At 36.5% G+C, this 20,170-nt stretch overlaps 1 protein-coding gene and 1 long non-coding RNA gene across 2 annotated transcripts in view; one reads left to right on the plus strand and one right to left on the minus strand.

Moving 5' to 3' along the window:
* LOC135082427 (ataxin-2 homolog) overlaps nt 1–20,170 on the minus strand; it is a 41,202-nt gene that overhangs the window by 13,083 nt on the left and 7,949 nt on the right. The window lies entirely within an intron of this gene.
* LOC135082087 (uncharacterized) lies at nt 18,313–19,418 on the plus strand. The gene is made up of 2 exons (XR_010259337.1): nt 18,313–18,948; nt 19,309–19,418. It is a non-coding gene; the product is annotated as an uncharacterized LOC135082087 (long non-coding RNA).

Consider the following 20,170-nt stretch of genomic DNA (forward strand, 5'->3'; position numbering starts at 1 on the left):
TGTTTTCATATGTACACTTTAACGTGACTCGCACTGTATATTCTGAGTATTAATTATGGGAAAGACCGGTTTGTATTCGATTATCGTAACAATGTTAATGAATGTAAACATAAATTTATCTATCTTTTCATACTAAATTATAAAGCTGAAGAGTTTGTTTGATTCAACGCGGTAATCTCAGAAACTGCTGGTACGATTTGGAAAATTATTTTTGTGTTGGATAGCCCATTTATCGAGGAAGGCTTTAGGCTATATAACATCACCCTACAGCCAATAGGGGGGGAGCAGTAAAGAAAAAGTTTCACAAACGGAAAACTAAACTCTTTTCACGCGTACGAAGTCGCGGTCACAGCTAATGTAAACATAATTACATTGATGACATAATAAATAATATTTGTGTGACCAAAACCGATATCGGCTTATTAATACGAACTTGGCTACCAAACATTGTTGTCAGGAACAAATGTTATAATTATCTGACGGTTCTTAACCCACATTTAACTGTCATTCCGGTATATTGCGAGCGAGATACGATCGAGTACACAGTCAACCGCACATCGGACCATACATTTTTGATGCAAAATCGCATCTGTTGTAATCAAAATAGAGGCCAGTGTTTACGTTGACGTGCTATCGCCTGTACAATCTAAATAGTTCGACAAATATTTATTTACAGAGTGATTTACTAATACAGAATTACTTCATTTGCAGGCGTGTAGTGGTCATAAAATTGTAGGTGAAAGGACAGTTACTATAACTATGTCTAAATCAGACAAGATTGTGTAACAGGCACGTTATTTATGAGAGGTATCAATAATTTAGACATTTTCGAGTTTGAATCGTGAAAAATGCCCTGCTAACAGCATATTTGGAATTGACCCAGTAACTATCTTTTAGGATAGATTTTAAACGAACAAAAATTTAGAATATGTATAAAATATATTTTAGATATAAGCGTGGATATCTATGCCTATACTTGATAACGTCCGTCCTGTGTATGTACAGCAGTATTTCCATTATCAACTCACAATAGTGACTTACTTTTTATATTTTTTTTTTGCATCACTTTTGTAACGATGCATGTAAATTGATATGTTGTTGGTAAATCTTCAACAATAAATAAATAAATCACGGAGAGTGGAAAGGGTCAGCTCCCCTAGACAAAACGCACTTTTTGATCGAATCGAAAATCGAATCCGCCAAAACTCCATACAAAAAAAAAGGCTTTTTGACCACTTTTCGAGTGGTTTGCAATTATAATGTGCACTTTGTATAGAACTCTAGACCTACAGAAGAACTGTGTAAGCTGACGCTTTATAAAAATTAAGGGTCAATATAAAAAAGATGGACAATAACGAGATTCGGCTACGGTTTAGCATCCCGCATAAATATTGGCAAAAAAACATCGCATTGGCTAATAAAAGCAACTGGAGCGTGTCTTAGCGTTCGGGATCACACCCCTTTTCTCGCATGAATCGATTTGTAAATAAACCGGTATGCAGATGACAAATTCTAAAAACCGTAACTGGCCATCGTGATATATACGTTGACATTTTATGATGGGGTCTAAATTGTTTAAATGCATACCATACGATCATTACGATCTCTATCAATAAAGAAATCTGTGTATGGCTACAGCAGTGTATGGGTGCTGATTGAAGTTAACATCATATTCACGTCGTATAACATGTAATTGTAAGCGCTTTTGTTTTTCCGTAAGCTTATTGTGTCATTGTAAATAAATAAAAATATTACCCCCACTGGGTCATATACCCAGTTTTGGGAAGTGGTATTTTGAGCTGTCAAATTTCACAACTCCTAGGGCCTTATTGCAAAAAAGTTAAACCCGGGACGAACTCTGGTTTAAAATGACATTTCCATGCTAAATGTCAATTTAAACCAGGGTTCATACTGAGTCTAACTTTTTTTGGGGCTATTGTCAAAGTTTGAATTTGCGATGCGATCTGCGGTCAGGTCAAAGTAATCATAAAATATGCAGGCTACATGTGACAAATCCTTAAATGCGTCATTTTGGTTAATTGGTCGTCTTATCATACATCTGTCAGTGTAAAGTTTACGAGACACAACATTCCAGCCGGTCTCTACGGCGTGAGACAAGACAAGTGACGTATCGAACGAGGAGTCGAGACGCGGCGGCGCGGTGCATGGTGTTGACCGCCTTAAAATTGGAAAACTACCATCGTAGACGTGGTATTTATTTACGTAGTGATGGTCTGGGAAGTAACAGATGGCGTTAGTTTGCAGGTTGACAGCGTGTAAGCTCGCTACTACTGCTATAACACTGGGGAACAGTCATTTTGTGGCATGGTAGTTTAGAGTCAATTCTGTATGCGACTAGTGTGCTGAATACTAGAAAAATATTAGATTTGTCAAATTGACTCTAGATCTTGAGATAAATACTATTAACTATTTATATGAAAAAAACCAAAATAAAAATACCAATCTGTATAAAAAAAATATTTACACTAAGATCCTATTTAAGAACGATATAAAAATTAAAAATATATTTGCTTTTCATCAAATAATAGAAAAAAAAACTACAAAAAGCTTTTTCTGTAAGCTTTTATGTTATGGTTTTGGTCAGGAAAATTCCATAATTATGGCAACAGTAATCAGCCATCATCTGGCGGTCCCATTGACCGTGGATATCATTCTTCCACTGTCCTGATGTTCCGGTAGAACCGTTTTGCTTATTCTTCACTGTAATCACCCAGATTATGGGAGAACCTGTCCAAATGGTTATTGTAAAGAAAATAATTTAATACTCAAATTAGCTCCTTATGTGTAAATTTTTTAAAACAATTTAGCAACCAATTCTGAAAAGTCTGGTGCTCTATGACTCCCCAAATATTGTTTGACTACTAAAACAAAGCTTAGCCATGCTTCAGATTCAATTTTTGTTATGTGGTTTATAAATATAAGAGTACGGATTTGCGGTCAATCGAATTTATTGTTTCCGTATTCAAACGGACGTTTCAGGACGTAAAGGACTTTAATTTGGCTGACTTTTGACCATTTTAGTGATTAGAAAGCTCAGTTCATATATTTGGCCTTCCAAATTGAAGTCCTTTACGTCCAGCTTGACTCCAGTATGGCAAAGAGTCTACACAAGGCTTGCAGACGATATTGGACCTCCAATATTTATTATTTTATGGAAGTTTTATACCAAAGTATGCTTGGTAGGTTTTTATCACTACCTCCGTGATCTTATTTCTTTGCTTTTGTAAGTTTAGAAGCCAAATATTAACAAAACTGTTGGGGTTGTAAACGCAAGGTTTTCATAATGAATTCATATTTTTTGAGACAAAAAGCTCTTCAAAAATTAATTTAAAAGACACAAACTCATAATTTCAAGGTCTAGTAGCTGATTACTAAATTGTTGTAACTACAACTACACTAATACATGAGTAGAAAATAAAACTTTGTGGGTATAATCAAATTAATATACGTTTAGGGAGGGTCTTTTAATTTTTTTCATTGATTTCTTGCGTCTCGTTTATCTCAAGAACCAGAGTCAATTCAAAGAAAGTAAATACACACCATTTATGTCTAATACAAGTGTTTACAAAATTCATTAACAAAATAGATGCCGCAGATTTTTTTATTTTTTTTGTTCCGCAGTGTAATAGATGAACTACACCGACTTTGTCAGGAGGGCGCTACAATTTACACTGGACGGATTATTAGTTCTGATTTTTGCCACGTTGGACAACCATATAATTGTGACAGTAGCGGGAGGGCGCTACTATCAATGCTGGGTTGTTAGTTTTTGATTTTTGCCACTTGACGTTTCAAAATCGTTGGACTATACTATTATTAAGATAATTTTATTTCATTACCGGGTTACGGTTCTACGGTGATCAAAAAGGAAGGATGATTTATGCACTAAATGCAAGTCTCTGTGTAAATCTACCTGCATCTAGGGGCAGGTAAAAAACCTATAAACAAAAAGCAAAAATAAAAACGGAACTTAAATATCTTAGCCACAAAAGCTACATTAAAAGAACGGCCCATTTCCACAAAATTTATTTAAAAGTGTTAATAAATGTAAAGCATCCCCGTTCAAGACCATTCATCCGTCGCGATGAGGCGACCCACAATATTTTAACTGGGCCAAATTTGCATCGCACGTGGTGCATGTCTCGTGCACCGGGCGTGATGCGATAAGCGTGTGGACTCTGTTATCGATACGATAGTGTTGTGATAAAGAACATCGATATGTTGCAATGTTATCGAGCACTTTCAAGCTCTATTTGTTTTTATATGACTCTACATTCTTATGAGAACTCTACTAGCTACACCGTGAATTATTTTTTACATTACAATTTTTATTACATTACATTACATGACGATTGAAGACAGGATATTTATACTAGCAAAAGTGTCCAAGAAATTTTATATCGAGTAAATGTACAATGTTAACTAATAGAGAGCGCGCTGTGTTAATGAGTGAGCTCTTTTTTAATTAATTGTCGTGTTATCTAAATTATTATGGTACTGATAACGGTGATATAACACTGATTTAGAATGAATCTGACTATTTTCCTTTTTTAGACTTTGGCACAACAAATAATGTAATTTCAAATTGGTAATGTGAGAGCTTCGGATTAATCTTTAAGCTCAAAAGCAAAATGTAAAGTACCTAAATAAAAAAGTTTGTTTTTGAACAACTGCATGTAAGTTTCCATAAAATACCAGATATATTCCTTGGGGTATCGTAGCCATAAAAAGGGATCCTTTATGTCTTAATCTTTTAAAACCTATCAGTTATCGACTAATCAACATCACTACGCTAGCAAGACGCACTCGCATCGCTCGACTAAATAGAAAGACCGCCATGAATATTCCGATGGTGGCCTTTGGAAACCGGTGATTAGGTAAAAAATGCGGATGCACCGTGCGTCAGCTCATAATTACAATTCTAGATAATGTCCACGTTCATGGGTAATTTCAGGGTAGCCTGCTGTAGCTGGAAGGCTAGATTCATTCATATTTCTACACTTGTACAGGTTTAGTTTACTTGTTATAGTCATTCTCAAAAAGAAAGCAACATACAGATTAATATGTTGCAAAATGAAAAATATTTATTCAGTTTTGACCAATATTTTGGCGCTATTGCACGTCAAAATAAGTACATAATTATGCAATAAAAAAGTAGCCTATCTATTTTGTAGAAAACAAGAGCATTTTTGTCATTTAAAAAAACTTTGTACAATCAGGTACTCAAAACATGTCATGTCCATTTCAATATAGTTTTTGCTGCACACAAACAGTTAATCTTTGTTCGTCAAGTTACAAAAAATGCATGTAACAAAAACGTTTCTAGTGGATTCATGGCATTACAATTTATGAACCACTGTAGTGTGAGACACAACTTGGCCAAGCCACTTGAAACTAAATGCACTTCAAATTCCACCATCAGTTTAGGGTTGGTATGGTACAGTCAGCGTCAAATAGTTCGTGACACAGAAGTAGCCAATAAGTTCGCAACACGTCTTTGTTACAATTGGAATAAGGTTGTGTGTGTAGTCAACTTTTTGGTCACTTTGGGTGTCACGACTCACGAAGACACGAACTATTTGACGCTGACTGTACTATCGATTTCCATAGCACTACGTGGAGTTCTGCGCTTGGTCGTAATATTGTTTTTATATTCCCAGACTATACTGACTGCTGATAATAATAAATAAGCCGAATCGTGTTTCATCTCTTTCACGTGACAACTATTGGATTTGATGAACGATAACGTCATCCGTGCACATGTTTTGGGTGAAGATGTCATCAACCCGCAAATACAACCTCTAAGGCTGAGTTGCAACAGCTAACTTTAACAGTAACTATAACATTAACCGGTGTTTTTTGTATGAAGTTTGACAGACTTTTGACATTTGTCACAGTTAAAGTAAGATGGTGCAACCCAGCCTAAGTCTAGACTGACTATGTAACATTCATGACAGATTCAATTTCGTTATAGCTTCGCTACGTCTTTTTTGTGCTACGTGAAGCGATTAAGAAATTGATTTAACTTGTGTTAGTTTGTGCCCTAAGGCTTTGTTCGCGCCAATTTCATCGCATTTACAAACTTTCATTCAGTATTTTATCGCAGTTTTCCGAGGTCTATACCAAAACTCAACGAAGTCACGTATAGAGGTTGAAAAAAAATAACAACAAAAATACATACAGATTACAAATACATAAATCATAACACAAGTGACTGGGTGTGGAATGCCAAGCTTAGGTCATTCTCATTCACCATTTAGATGAGGTTTTAGTACCTATTATTGGGAGAACGTATAAATTATGCTTAACGTGGTATTTTATGACCGAGGTCTGTACCAAAAAATCTCACCGAAGTATAGGGTTGAAAAAAAAAAACAATCAAAATACAGATAGACACAAGTGACTGGGTTTAGAATATCTCAGTTAAGGCCATACTCGTTTGAAAAACCATACCATTTAGAAGGGGCTTTAGTATTATTGGGAGAACGCATAAATTATGCTTGGCGTGTTATTTTATGAACAATAGTAAAACTGACCTACGATCACGAGTAAACAATTAATGCACGTGGTGAAAGTTATAATAAAGTATTGTATTAAACGCGATGATGACGAATGGTCTCGCCATTCCAGATGTACAATTGAATGACGTCTGATGTATGTTCCATCGAACTTTATGGTGTAAGGTTACGTCACGTACGTTCCATCGAAGTTTAACTTCGAACTCCCGTGTTCTTCTGATAATTTCGTTGCGGGTCCAATGACAGTCAACTTTCGCTCGAGACAAACTTGGCCTTCACTGGTCGGTTTTTATTGGCGGTCAAGCTGTAGATCCTGGCTACGCAGTTGTAGCGGTGGGAAGGAAAGGTGGGAATAGTCCCTGACGTACGTTCCGTTGTTCTAATTGACTCATCATTTTCTACCTGAGCCGACAAGTTTTTCACTGATAAGATAAAGGGACGTGTAGACTTCACCCTTTCGGAGCATCCATACCAATCGGATGACAACTCCATGACTCATAAAATATGCATTTTACATTTTTGGCCTGCATCTCACTTAGAAGTTATGATCATTCCGAAGTTGCAAGTTCAAATATAATGTTCTTAGTTTGACCACAGAATAATAATGTTTGACAGCTAAGTCCAGCAATATAACAGAAGAAGACTTAGCATAACAAACAATGCAATGGAGACGGGATTCTGTCGCAATCAGACCTCATGGGATATACCTCACGGTATTTATTTAACGAGCTTCTTTATTAGTCTATATTTAATTCATTGCGGGTTCCAGGACAGATATCCTCGGAACCATTCAACCTCCACTGGTTGAGTTTTTTAATTTGAGGTCTAGCCTTATTTTCTTGGTATACAGCAGTCTTTCCCAAAGTGGGCGATAACGCCCCCTTGTGGGCGCTGCAGGCTTAAAGGGGGGAGGTAAGAGACCCAGAAAAAAAAATCGGGACGTTGTGTAGAGGCTTGGGAGGCGTCATTTACTAGGAGGACTCTTAGACACCGACTGAGCACTCGACTACAAATGGGGGCGCTAAAAAGAATTTATTCTCAAAGTGGGCAGTAGACAAAATAAGTTTGGGAACCGCTGGTATACAGTAATGGGAATAGCCCCAATAAATCTTATCTGTTTTGATGCCAGCTGGTTTTAGTTGAATTGCACGCATAATAACTGAGTCTGGAACTGTAAAGTATCGATTTAGTGAATTGTTCGTAGGCGAAATATCTAATGACGAACTGTGCTGTCGACGAATCGTACGCTGGTGAAAGGTTCTGTTGGCGAAGCGGCGATATACGAAATGTTTTGTCGGCGGGCAGTCATGTGAAGAAACGAATGTCGGCGACCAGTTCCAGACTCATAATAACTGGGCGTTATTATTACCGTAAGTGATATTATGCATGAAGGAAGATGCAAATACAGCACACCCTTGCGAATTAGGGCACAGACCGGTTTGGTGACCTTGGGTGTGATTACCGAACGGTTTTCATGAGACCCGTATTACGAAACGGTGCTCAAAAGTTTATTCAATCTCAAGAACAGATTTAGGCTCTTATTGGTTGAGCTCTTGATTGGTTGAATCCTAGATTTAGACTAAGAGTGGCAACCACAGATCGTAGTGTAGGCAGGTCTCCCACTAGGTGGACTGACGATCTGGTGAAGATCGCGGGAAGTGTTATTGTGGAATCTTTGAGAGAAGCTTTTGTCCAGCAGTGGACGTCATTTGGCTGAAACGAACGAAAACTAGAACGAGACCACGCACAGGAAACTATGCTTGAGATTGGATTGAATTTTAAGGTCGTTTAGTAATACGGGCCCAAGTCCTTGTTTTGTACACGTGGACTCGTGATGTGAGAGGTCACTGGATATCCTGGGAAGCTGCAGCGATGTTGGGTTTGAAATAATGCGGATTGAAAAGGAACTGCACCCTTTTTCTAAACGAATACATTACAGATTTAAGTATGTTTGCTCTGTTATACATAATATGATACAAAATAGTACATAAGTAGATGTAACATGTTAGAAAGATCAGCTTAGCATGACCAGAAAAAGGTTAAAGTCGGGCTCAAAGAGTGTTACTTGTGAAATGTCGTCGCTCATGGAAACCAGCAAAGGGGATTCATCATCATAATTTCAACCACAGGACGTCCACTGCTGAACATAGGCCTTCCCCAACGATTTCCATAATGACCGATTAAGAGGATTGTAATTTGGTAATTTGGAACTTTGTTTAATCAGGGTTTTCGCGATTGAAAAATCCGCCAGATGGGAATACGTAGACGCGAGGTCCAAATGCTGCATGATTGGTTATTTTTGACATGACATTGACAGAAATGTCAAAATCCACCAATCATGCAGCATTTGGACCTCGCGTCTACGTATTGCCATCTGGCGGATTTTTCAATCGCGAAAACCCTCATTCTAACGAATCCTAGCGATCCAACCCCTCTGGCCAGCGTGCGTGGGGAGTGTAAGCCCATACTTCCCTTTTACCTCTGGCAAATTACAGAGGATCGCCCACTTGCAGTGGAGACTATGACCTGATTGATGATGATTCTAATGATGACCTCCTTATCCCTAGACAAGCTTAGCATTGTGTCAACTATCTTGTACTGTACTGCAATGGAGAGATTCGAACCTTAATTTCGAGCTCTTCCAATGTTCTTCTGATTAATTTTGTTGCTGGTCCAATGACAGTTTAACTTTCGCCCGGGACAAACTTGACCTTCATTGGTTGGGTTTTTGTGGCGGTCAAGCTGTAGATCCTGGCTACACAGGAGTTGCAGTGGTGGGAACGAGAGGTGGGAATAGTCCCGTATCTTGTACTGTAAAGTTTCACACATTACCCGTAACAACTACATCAAAAACCGCCTGTGGATTTACGATTGGTTCATTAATCACATTCACGATAACGTGCAGTAATGGCCGCTCACCGTGCTCCCGTTTGTTTCGCTCTCGTTATCGTATTTACTGTGTTGCCCAAGAACCAAAGGTCAAGACGGTCCGTGTTCCCAGAAATGTGACAGCATGGTGTTATCTTCAATTTGGGACATTACTGACCCATAATTGCAAGACATATTGACTAAAGATACTAAATGACAGCCATGACAAACTAATTATAGGTCAAGCGCTTTTGTCAGACAGTACCAGTGCGGCTAGCACAAAAACTTTCGAGTTCGTATCGTTTGCGTATTCGAATCGCCATCAAAAGATTTAGTAAGAAAACTACAACAGCACCCTTGTGAACGTATAATAAAGTGAACTTAGTATGAGAAAGGGTTGCACGAAACTTATTTTGAGAATCAAAATTGTCACGTTATCGTTTAATTCGACGGCTGATTATCGAATTAGGTCGAATACGCAAACGATTCGAAGACGAAAGTTGTTCATGCTAGAGGTACTGAGCACGGAAGTTTTAGTTACGTCGAACGTCAGCAAAACTTCAGATGCGCTTCAGATTTGTATGGTCTGTCTCGTCATAATTATGCCAATGTTCCCCTCCCGTGTCGCTGCTATTCTCAGGCACTGACTGAATTAAACGCTAGAACTATAGTAAAATTACGGTTTAAGACATTTATTTCTCAATTTCAACCCTTCATAGCGATAAGACCGCCTAGTTGTACCTTATTTATTTATTTTAAACTTAAGTGCACATAAAACATTGTACCTTGAGTGTTTCTTTTTCTTTCTGTTCTGTTCTTTGGTGAGCAATAAAGTGTATTTATTATTATTATTATCATTCACTTACATTGAGAAACACTGGTTAGTAAATTATTCATCATGGAGCGGATATGTTGCTGCTTATAACAATATTAGATTAATCACTAATCACACAGGTACAGTTTAAAATTAACTGTAGAATTGTATTTACAGTTGCAAAGAAAGGAATAATTAGTAAATCGAGTGGGTGAATAGTGACGTCACAGGCTACCGTATTTCTAGGGCGGAATTGCGTATACAGCTCGTAAAAAAGTATGTCAATTGATTGGTAGTATCTATTCAATTAGTTACATAGTTACAACAATCTACCGAGTGGGTCAACTCCCTATAATGTTGACCATATTTTTGGATCCTATCCCCTCTCTCAAAGCGAATTCTCCAGTCCAAGATATTTAGTACACAGGACCACAAAGAAAAAGGATCGGTTAGAAAATCTTCAATATCTTCAAAAGTAACTGAATTACTTTTATTAAATAAAGACTAAATTAATACATACAAGCTTTTAACTTAAAAAAAAAGTAAAATAAATAAAAATGCGCAGTTTTTCCAGCATGTTTTGTTTTATAAAGGTAATTCAGTTACTTTTGAAGTTATAGAATATTTTCTAACCGACCCATTTTCTTTGCAGTCCCGTGTATTTAGTGTTTTTTACTTATTAAACCGAGTAATGTCATAGCAAATTAGCTTTAGTGACATTTAACACGTTCTCCGTCAACTACATAAAAGCGGGGATTTACCCAAACATAGAGTTACATTGATGACTAATCTTGTTATACTATAGCACTTGTACGGGCTCGTTGATATCAAAAGGCGTGAATCTTACACAATGTACACGAGTTCTTGTAAATAAAACGTGTTTAAACAGAATATTGGGTACAAAAAAACATACAGTCCAATGAGGGTTCTCGCGAATGAAAAATCCGCCAGATGGCAATAGTCAAAGTCAAAGTCAAAATTTCTTTATTTGTTTAGACTAATAAATAGTTCTTACAAATCGTCATAAAATATGCTCTTAAGGAGCCTCTACATGTCTCATAATCTTTTTACCCTACCAGCGCTTCGAGACCAACATTTGGCAAGTGCTGAGAAGAAGCGCCGCAACAAACTCAGTCACCACTGTCTGCCGGTTAATATAAATAAATAGAAATAGTAGTAGTAGGTACATTCGATTCGGGAGCAGTTCACTGAATTTACCATGCATTCTTGTATGGTGTATCCTCAGATCATAGAAGGGAATAGATGTGAAACGGGGGCGTGGCGCGTGTCTCCGCGATATGCCCAGAAACGAACATCGCCCGCGACTAGGGTTGCCAGGCGTCCGGCTTTAGCCGGACATGTTTGGCTTTTTAGGGACTTGTCCGGCCAAATATTGCCTTGTCCGGCTTTTTATTTGATTGCCGCGCCAGGTGAAAGTCGAGCCACAGAATCATATGAAGCGCACACATCAGGATGTTGGTTAGCAACCGATGGTGATAGTACTCACTCATGAGCTGACAATAATTGCACCCCCCCCCCCCCCCGTCACATGTCCGGCTTTTAGGGTAAAATGTCCGGCCAAATGAAGCACAAAGTCCGGCTTATGTGATTTTGGACCTGGCAACCCTACCCGCGACGCCAGGTTAGTCGCGATTCAGTCGTACTGAGGAAATGTTCTCCGATATTGTTGGATAATGCGTCGTAACGTGCAATAACATAAGTGAAACGAAGAACTACAGGAACAATGAAGTCATTTACCACATGTAAGTATTGCAAATCCATTGGTATTTTGCTTATAAATAAAAAAAACTAAACATTTTTACGAACGAATTCAGTGCCGTGACATTTACTGCGATATCGAAATTAGTGGTGATAAAAATTCAAACACGTTGTACATTGACGATTTAGTTAGCAACCACTTTATGTCATGCGTAACTACTGCGCAATGTATTTTATTTCTTCCGATATCCACTGACGCGTGAAAATACACAGTACGGCCGCATGTGCCGGTCGTAACATAGTGCAGGGCTCGTGTTCTAATACGGTTTCCTATTATCGATAAATAGAAGTAAATTATTATTTTCTATTTTCTAATTTTGAATGAAAAAATCATGAGTTGCTTGCGATTTTTAAGTTTTTACAAAAACAATAACAATAGTAGAAGGGATTAGTAACTGTCAACTATGTAATTACTATAAGAGCTAGTTGAAAGCCTAATATAGGCATTATTTTTGATAAACATAGGCGGTACGAATTTTGCCATAATTAAAAAGTTAATGCGCGATAGTAGTTAATAATAATTACAGTGATCCTGTTATTATTATTAAAGTAAATAATAATATATTACCAATATTGTAAATACTGGTAAAAATCGCAAGTACCTACTTAACCCATGACTTTTCATACAAACTTTGTCAGTCTATAACTTCTATACTCCATCGATAACGACATTGAGCTTTGGTTGGGGTAAATTAATTTAAGGTAACTTCATTTAGTCCCAATAATTGATTCTGAGTTTTTCGTCCATACAAAATGGAACTGACTCCTTTATGCAAAAATCGTTAAAGAACATAATAATAACGTATAATAATAAAAAGGTTTTCATACAAGCATTTTTTAAACTAATTTCGAGCCTTGCCCCCAGGATTTAAAGTATCGATATCTTATCGACTCCATTTTATCTTTCTTCTCTCTAATTGCTTTTTTCAAAGTGTGCGTCACGTCACGCGGCCATTGATTGGCCATAAGGCACGCCTTCTGGCCAATCACAGCACTTTTAAGCCGGTTGCACATGTTGTCGTAGACTCTCAGTCGCTTTGTTTTTACACAGTTGAATGTGTGTGTGGGAGCTGTGGTGGGGGAAATGTGGGGACACTGGTTCTCGTTGTAGTTACGCGCGACTTCATATCTATTCTCTTTCTATGATCTGAGGGTGTATCATAAGAATGGGTAGGTATACAAGATTGCGTGGTATAATAAACAAGGTAGTGACGTGCTAATATCTAGACTTACATATTAAGGTACTAGTAGAAATGACTCGCATACATAAATTTGAATAACTTGGATTGACCAGTCCCCGAAAGCAGCGCCTGTTCACAGACATGACGAGTGAACCAGCCATCGCTTCACTCGACCATATTAGAGGGAATGTAACGACCCGCCTCACTACGCCACCACCCCAGAGACATTTTAGTGAGAATGACAATGCCACGTTATCTCTTTAAAAAAAAAACTAATAATAAAGCTAAGTAACAGTCCAGATTGAGAAGCATGACACTATAACATTTGAGAAATTATTATTAGTTTATACAATATTACTTTTCATTTTAATTCTTTTTAGTGCGAGCATGAGAGGACCATAATCCTACTCCCAGGATGACTTATCATTAACACTGCAGTACACGCGCCCCGTTTTTTACACGAATACACGCGCGGCCTACTCTGGTAAGCCAATTTAAAATCACTGTAAATCAGTTTGTAAGCAATTTATGTATAGAATTACTATGTAAATGATAAAAGTGTTTATTATAGTTATTTTATAATCAAAGTTTATTTATATAACTATTTGGGATCAAACATTATAAACATATTAAAAAGTTGTAAATTTTTTGGACCAAAATTGCACTCTGAGACCAATATTAACAAAAAGCAATTGACTGAAAAAATATGATTTGTTTTTTATCTGTCATAGTATTCAAGACTTTCTACTGCCTGGTACACGGGGTAAATCCATTTGTTGCAAGTCTTTCATAATTTTTTTGTCGAGTGATTTCGGGCTTTTGAGTAGACCCGCAGTTTTGACGGCCAATTTTAGAAAAGTCCGTAGACGCTAGTGACCCAACCTTTAATGGCTTACTGACAAATTTAGTAAACGAGGCTTTCCTGGAATGCCAGCTCTCTGGCGCAAGTTTTCAAAAAGTTATAGCGTAAAGTGTTACCCTGGTCTACTATAGTAGTCCGCGCGTGTACTCTAGTGTTAAGAAAATCTCGAGTTGTATAATAGGCTTTTTTAAGCATGTGATCTTTAACTATACCTTTAAATTTATTATACGGTAGCTCTTTATATTTATCAGGGACTTTGTTATAAAAATGGATACCTTGTCCCATAAAAGTGGCAAACACTTTATTAAGTCTAAAAGCGGGTATAGCCAATTTATTTTTATTTCTAGTGTTAATTTGGTGAATATCACTTTTCTTTTTGAATTCGTTAATATTTTTTTGAATAAATAGAATACAGTTTAAGATGTATTGTGAAGCGGCCGTGAGAATGCCAATTTCTTTAAACAATTCTCTAAGGGACGCTCTTGCTTTCATTTTATACAAGTATCTTATCGCACGTTTTTGCAAAATAAATATTGTTTCAAAATCTGCAGCTTTGCCCCATAGCATGATTCCATATGACATTAGGCTATGAAAGTAGCTAAAGTAGACTAAGCGAGCTGTTGAAACATCGGTTAATGACCGTATCCTTTTTATTGCAAAAGCCGCTGAGCTGAGCTTTCCCACCAGAGTTTCTATATGGGGGCCCCACTGGAGTTTTGAATCCAGGGTAATTCCCAGAAATACAGTAGAGTCTACCAGATCGATTGCATTATTATTAAGTTCTATTTGGGTACTAACTGTTTTTACGTTAGGCAAAGATAATTTTATACATTTTGTTTTCTTTGCATTGAGTTGTAAATTATTTGTAGTGAACCAACTTAAAACTCTTGTTAGTGCATTATTTACATCGTCAAAGTTATTTTTACTTCTATCAATATTAAAAATCAAAGATGTGTCATCAGCAAATAACACGATTTCGCAAGAGTCCCTAACAAAATATGGTAGATCATTAATGTATATAAGAAACAAGAATGGACCCAGAATGGACCCCTGCGGAACTCCCATTTTCACAGGTGACCCAGAAGACAAAACACCATTTATGTCAACTTTTTGAACTCTAAAGTTTAAATAGGATTGTATTAAATCCAAAGCCGAGTCCTTCACCCCATAATAGTGCAGTTTGCGAATTAGCGTTTGATGTTCTACGCAGTCAAAAGCTTTTGAGAGATCACAGAAGACCCCTAGTGCATTTTGAGAATTCTCCCAAGCCTCGAAGATATGTTTAAGTAGTGCAACCCCGGCATCGGTGGTGGAACGACCCTTGGTAAAACCATATTGTTCACTATGAAATAGTTTATTAGAGCCAAAGTGAATCATAAGTTGCTCCTGTATGATTTTTTCAAAAATCTTGCTTAGAGCGGGCAAGATAGAAATGGGTCTAAATTGCCAGGGTCGGTTTTGCTACCAGACTTAAATAATGGCATTAGTCTACTATGTTTCATGAGGTCGGGGAAGATGCCCTTCTCTATGCAATTATTGAATATTATCGCTAACTGTGGGGAAATTATATCAATAATGTGTTTGACTATCTTGACAGAGATGCCCCAGATATCAGTTGTACTCTTTACATTTAAAAGATTAAAAGTTTTAGTGATATCTAATGGAGTAATATGTTTAAAAGAGAAGTGCGAGTCACAGGGTGTCACGTGGGTTTTCAATATTTCTTCAGCCTCGGAGGGAGATGACTTTAAGTTGGCAGTTGTTGCTGAAGCTATATTACCAAAAAAATTGTCAAAAACTTCCGCTACATCTTTATCTGCAGATATCAAATTATCGTGAACGTTGAGAGAAAAGTCATTATCTCTTGGTTTTAGTTTACCAGTCTCTCGGTTGATAACATTCCAAGTTTCTTTTATTTTATTACTGGCGTTCCCTATCTTGTCCCGAATATAAAAAGACTTAGCCATGAAGCAAACTTTCTTAAAAAATTTTGAATACTTTTTTACATGCTCAAGAAAAGATATACTATTATTATACTTTTTCATGCCATAAAGTTCATATAACGTATTTCGACTTTTGTATATTCCCTTAGTAGCCCAGTCACTAAACTTACATTTGGTATTTGGTTTTAATGGCTTTACCGTAAAAACTTTGTCATGTTCGGTTTTAATACATTCGAAAAGGTTATTGTAAAGAGCATCTGGGTCTCCCTGCACATACGGGACTAAATGCAATTTATTTTCAAGATTATTTTTAAAACGTTCTAGACGACTAATGGTTACAGGTCTACATACGGCATTTTTATTACTTTTATTATTCAAATCTATATATATAAAAGAAAGTCGTGTTAGTTACTCCACTTATAACTCAAGAACGGCTGAACCGATTTAGCTGAAAATTGCCAGGGAGGTAGTTTAGAGCCAGGAGAAGGACATAGGATACTTTTTATCCCGTTCGAAATTTAAAAAAAAAGTCTGCTTATTTATTGCCATTAAGGCGGAACAAAGTTTGCCGGGTCAGCTAGTTATCTATATATATAAAAGAAAGTCGTGTTAGTTACTCCACTTATAACTCAAGAACGACTGAACCGATTTAGCTGAAAATTGTCAGGGAGGTAGTTTAGAGCCAGGAGAAGGACATAGGATACTTTTTATCCCGTTCGAAATTAAAAAAAAAGTCTGCTTATTTATTGCCATTAAGGCGGAACAAAGTTCGCCGGGTCGGCTAGTTACAAATAAATTCTACTTTAATACCACAGTGATCTGACGTAAGGTTGTGTATGACAGCTTTATTGTCAGGGACACAGCTAGAGAAAATATTATCTAGACAAGTAGCTGTGGTTTCCGTAATTCTAGTTGGTTCCTTAAATTGACTAAACAAATTAAATGACTTAAAAAGGGAAAGTAGTCTTACAGAATATGATGATGAGCTATATAGTAAATTGACGTTAAAATCTCCACAAACTAAGACCTTTTTGTTGCTGTTACAAGTTTTATTAAGAGCATCCTCAATAGCCGCTTCAAAAATACCAAAGTCCCCAGAAGGGGGTCTATACACACATACAATGATGTAACTCTCAAGCTCGACACAGGAAATTTCGACAACACGCTCAACTGATAGCCCTACTACATCTTTGCGTTCTTTATATCTAATATTATTATTCACAAATATTAAGGAGCCTCCGTGAATGGCAGACTTCCTGAAAAACGCGCTACTTAACTGATAATTATCTATATGAAAAGAGCTTTCAATACGTAGACGCGAGGTCCAAATGCTGCATGATTGGTTATTTTTGACATGACATTGACAGATATGTCAAAATCCACCAATCACGCAGCAGTCAGACCCCACATCCACGTCCCGCTATCAAGCGGATCGTTCATTCGCGAAAACCCTCATTGAGAACCTCCTCTTTTTTTATTTCGGTTAAAAATAGGTAACATAAAAGGTATAAAGACAAAAACCTTTTCGAGTTGTCAGATGTCCGGTGATTTTTAGAAAATGAAAAGTAACATCGTACATCTATACTAATATTATAAATGCGAAAGTAACTCTGTTTGTCTTGCTTTCACGCCTAAACCACTTGATGAAAGGCATAGATATAGTTTGAGTACCGGGAAAGGACATAGGATAGTTTTTATCCCGGTTTTTGAAATAGGACGCGCGCGATAAAGTTTTTCTGTGACAGACAAAATTCCACGCGGGCGAAGTCGCGGGCGGAAAGCTAGTATTAAAACAATTTCCAATATGTAAAAGTATAACAGGATAAATAAACTTTAACGAGTTTATAGTTTGTTTATGCTTTTTTGGGGAAATACATGTCAATGACCTCATGCAATTGTCATTTAATCTGGGGGCACGGCAGTGCCCCCACCAAGTCGAGCAAAAAAGCGGCACGGCCGTACCATCCTTTTCTCGAAGCAATTCAGGCCATTTTCGACCGCCTGTAACTTCGTTGTGGATAAAACTAGAAGGCTGAATTTTCATTAGCTATGCAGGCATTGTAAAGACACGGTATATTTAAAATTTCATTCAATTTGAACCAGTAGTTTAAGAATTATAACGGGTCAAAGTTACTTAATTTTGTCACTCACTGACTCACCGATCATCAAAATTCTAAGGCACTTCTAGCAGACCTAGAAGCTTCAAATTTGGAATATAAGTAGTGTTTGGTGTATGAATCAAGGAAAAACTAAAATATTTGGGGGCACGGTAGTGCAACCGCCAAGTCGAGTAAAATTTTTCAATTTCGGTCCAGTTTTCTAGATACATGAGTATTTCTCAAAAAAAATGTACATTTTGAAAAAAAAAAGTGTGCTTTGAAACAGTTCAAAAGTTTTATATTTATAAATCATCACACAAAAAAAACACACACAATTTTGAAGGATGAATATTAATCTTTAAGATAACGAAGAATTATAGCTATAATCCTACTTATTACCAAATATTTAGATATTTTAAAAATAGTCCTTTTTTACCTTTCATACAAAAACCTGTTTGCCACCCTAGCTTTTTCATGTGTTTTTGTTTCATAAAATGCGATACGTAACTAAATTATTGTAAATTTCTTTGTATTATCGTTCTACAGTAATCGCAGTTTCTGTATCAAATTGATTTTCTATGGGGTGTCATAATGAATTGGCAATTTAAAGCAAAAAAACAAAATGAGTCGCTCTCATTTACTATTTCGTTATTTACTCTTTAGTTACGATTTATTTCTACTTTCCCATGGTTTCTGAACAATTCCGTATTTATTTTACACGGACAACAATAGCTGCACTCTGAATGGCTGTTGGCCTGACGTCTCCGCCATTACATCTATCGCGAAAATTAGTGAAAACGTGTGTGTTTTGTGGGATTACTTTTTCGTAACAGGAAGTAAAATCAGCCATTTTATATAGAACGGTAAGTCTTCATTTAACCATTTTTTGTAATACGTGTGGTACGAACATTTAGTAAGCTTTTATATTTGCTGTAACAAATTTTATCAAAAAAATACTTGTTTCTGATCTCATTTTGTCTAATATTTCGTTACGTTTTTTACGAATTTCGTTACGTTACGAAAAAGTACAACATAATGCTGAGTGTATACTGTTATTACCTGACTAAGCATAGTAATATTCACTACTTAATTTATTTCAAAAAATATAGAGCGTCAATAACAAAAGGATTGGATACTATCTGCTTTACAGAAGTGCCACCAGCAAAAAATAATCAAATCATTTAGATTACGTTTTTATGTGATTACTTCTTTTGTTTTATTAGGAATGCCGCCAAAAACCAATGCCAAAAGGCAAAAAGCTTACAGAGAACGACTCAAAATGGATAAACATGATGGAACAAAAATAATTTTATTAAAATAGTATGAATGATTACTCCCTTATTTTATTTCTAACTAGGGTATGCAAAACCGAAAGTTTATCAAAAACCGATTTTTTTTTCGGTTTCCAAGAAAAAAAACCGGTTTTCGGTTTTTAATCGGTTATTATCGTTCTATTTTTTTTTTTCCAATCAACTAGTAGTTACATACAGCGATTTGTTACGTCCTGTCCGTTTTGTGTTAGATTACATTATTTAAGAGAGGGTTATAACAGTTTTGATAAATTTAGCTTATTCATTAGGCATTATAGGCACATAATGAATAAGCTAAATTTAACTCAAGGGATGGTAGTTTATCTCCATTGTACGTAATAATTGTCAACGAATACGTTTTTAAAATTCATTACTCTGTCGGTTTAGTATTTTGTTAATTATCACCATGTACGTAATGTACCTACATCAAAAACGTATTTGTTTACAATTACGATTGATATAAGCAATATCTTAAATTAAAAAGTATAATAAAATTTGTACATTTTATTTTTGAACGTTAGCTTTATTTGTGAACGTTAGGTGATTACGATTGTTTGTTCCGGCGTTTCTTCTCAGCACTTGCCATATGTTTGTCTCGAAGCGCTGGTAGGGCCCAAAAGATAAGGAGACATGTAAAGTGCCCCATAAGGGCTACCTTTTCTTTCTTTATTATTTTCTATAATAATATTTTGACGTTCATAAGTGCCACTTGTGGTCTAAACTGAATAAATACCTTTGATTTTGATTTTTTTGATTGATATTTTAAGCAATATCT

The sequence above is a fragment of the Ostrinia nubilalis genome, chromosome 21 (assembly GCF_963855985.1).
Source record: "Ostrinia nubilalis chromosome 21, ilOstNubi1.1, whole genome shotgun sequence".
In the NCBI taxonomy this organism is placed as follows: domain Eukaryota; kingdom Metazoa; phylum Arthropoda; class Insecta; order Lepidoptera; family Crambidae; genus Ostrinia; species Ostrinia nubilalis.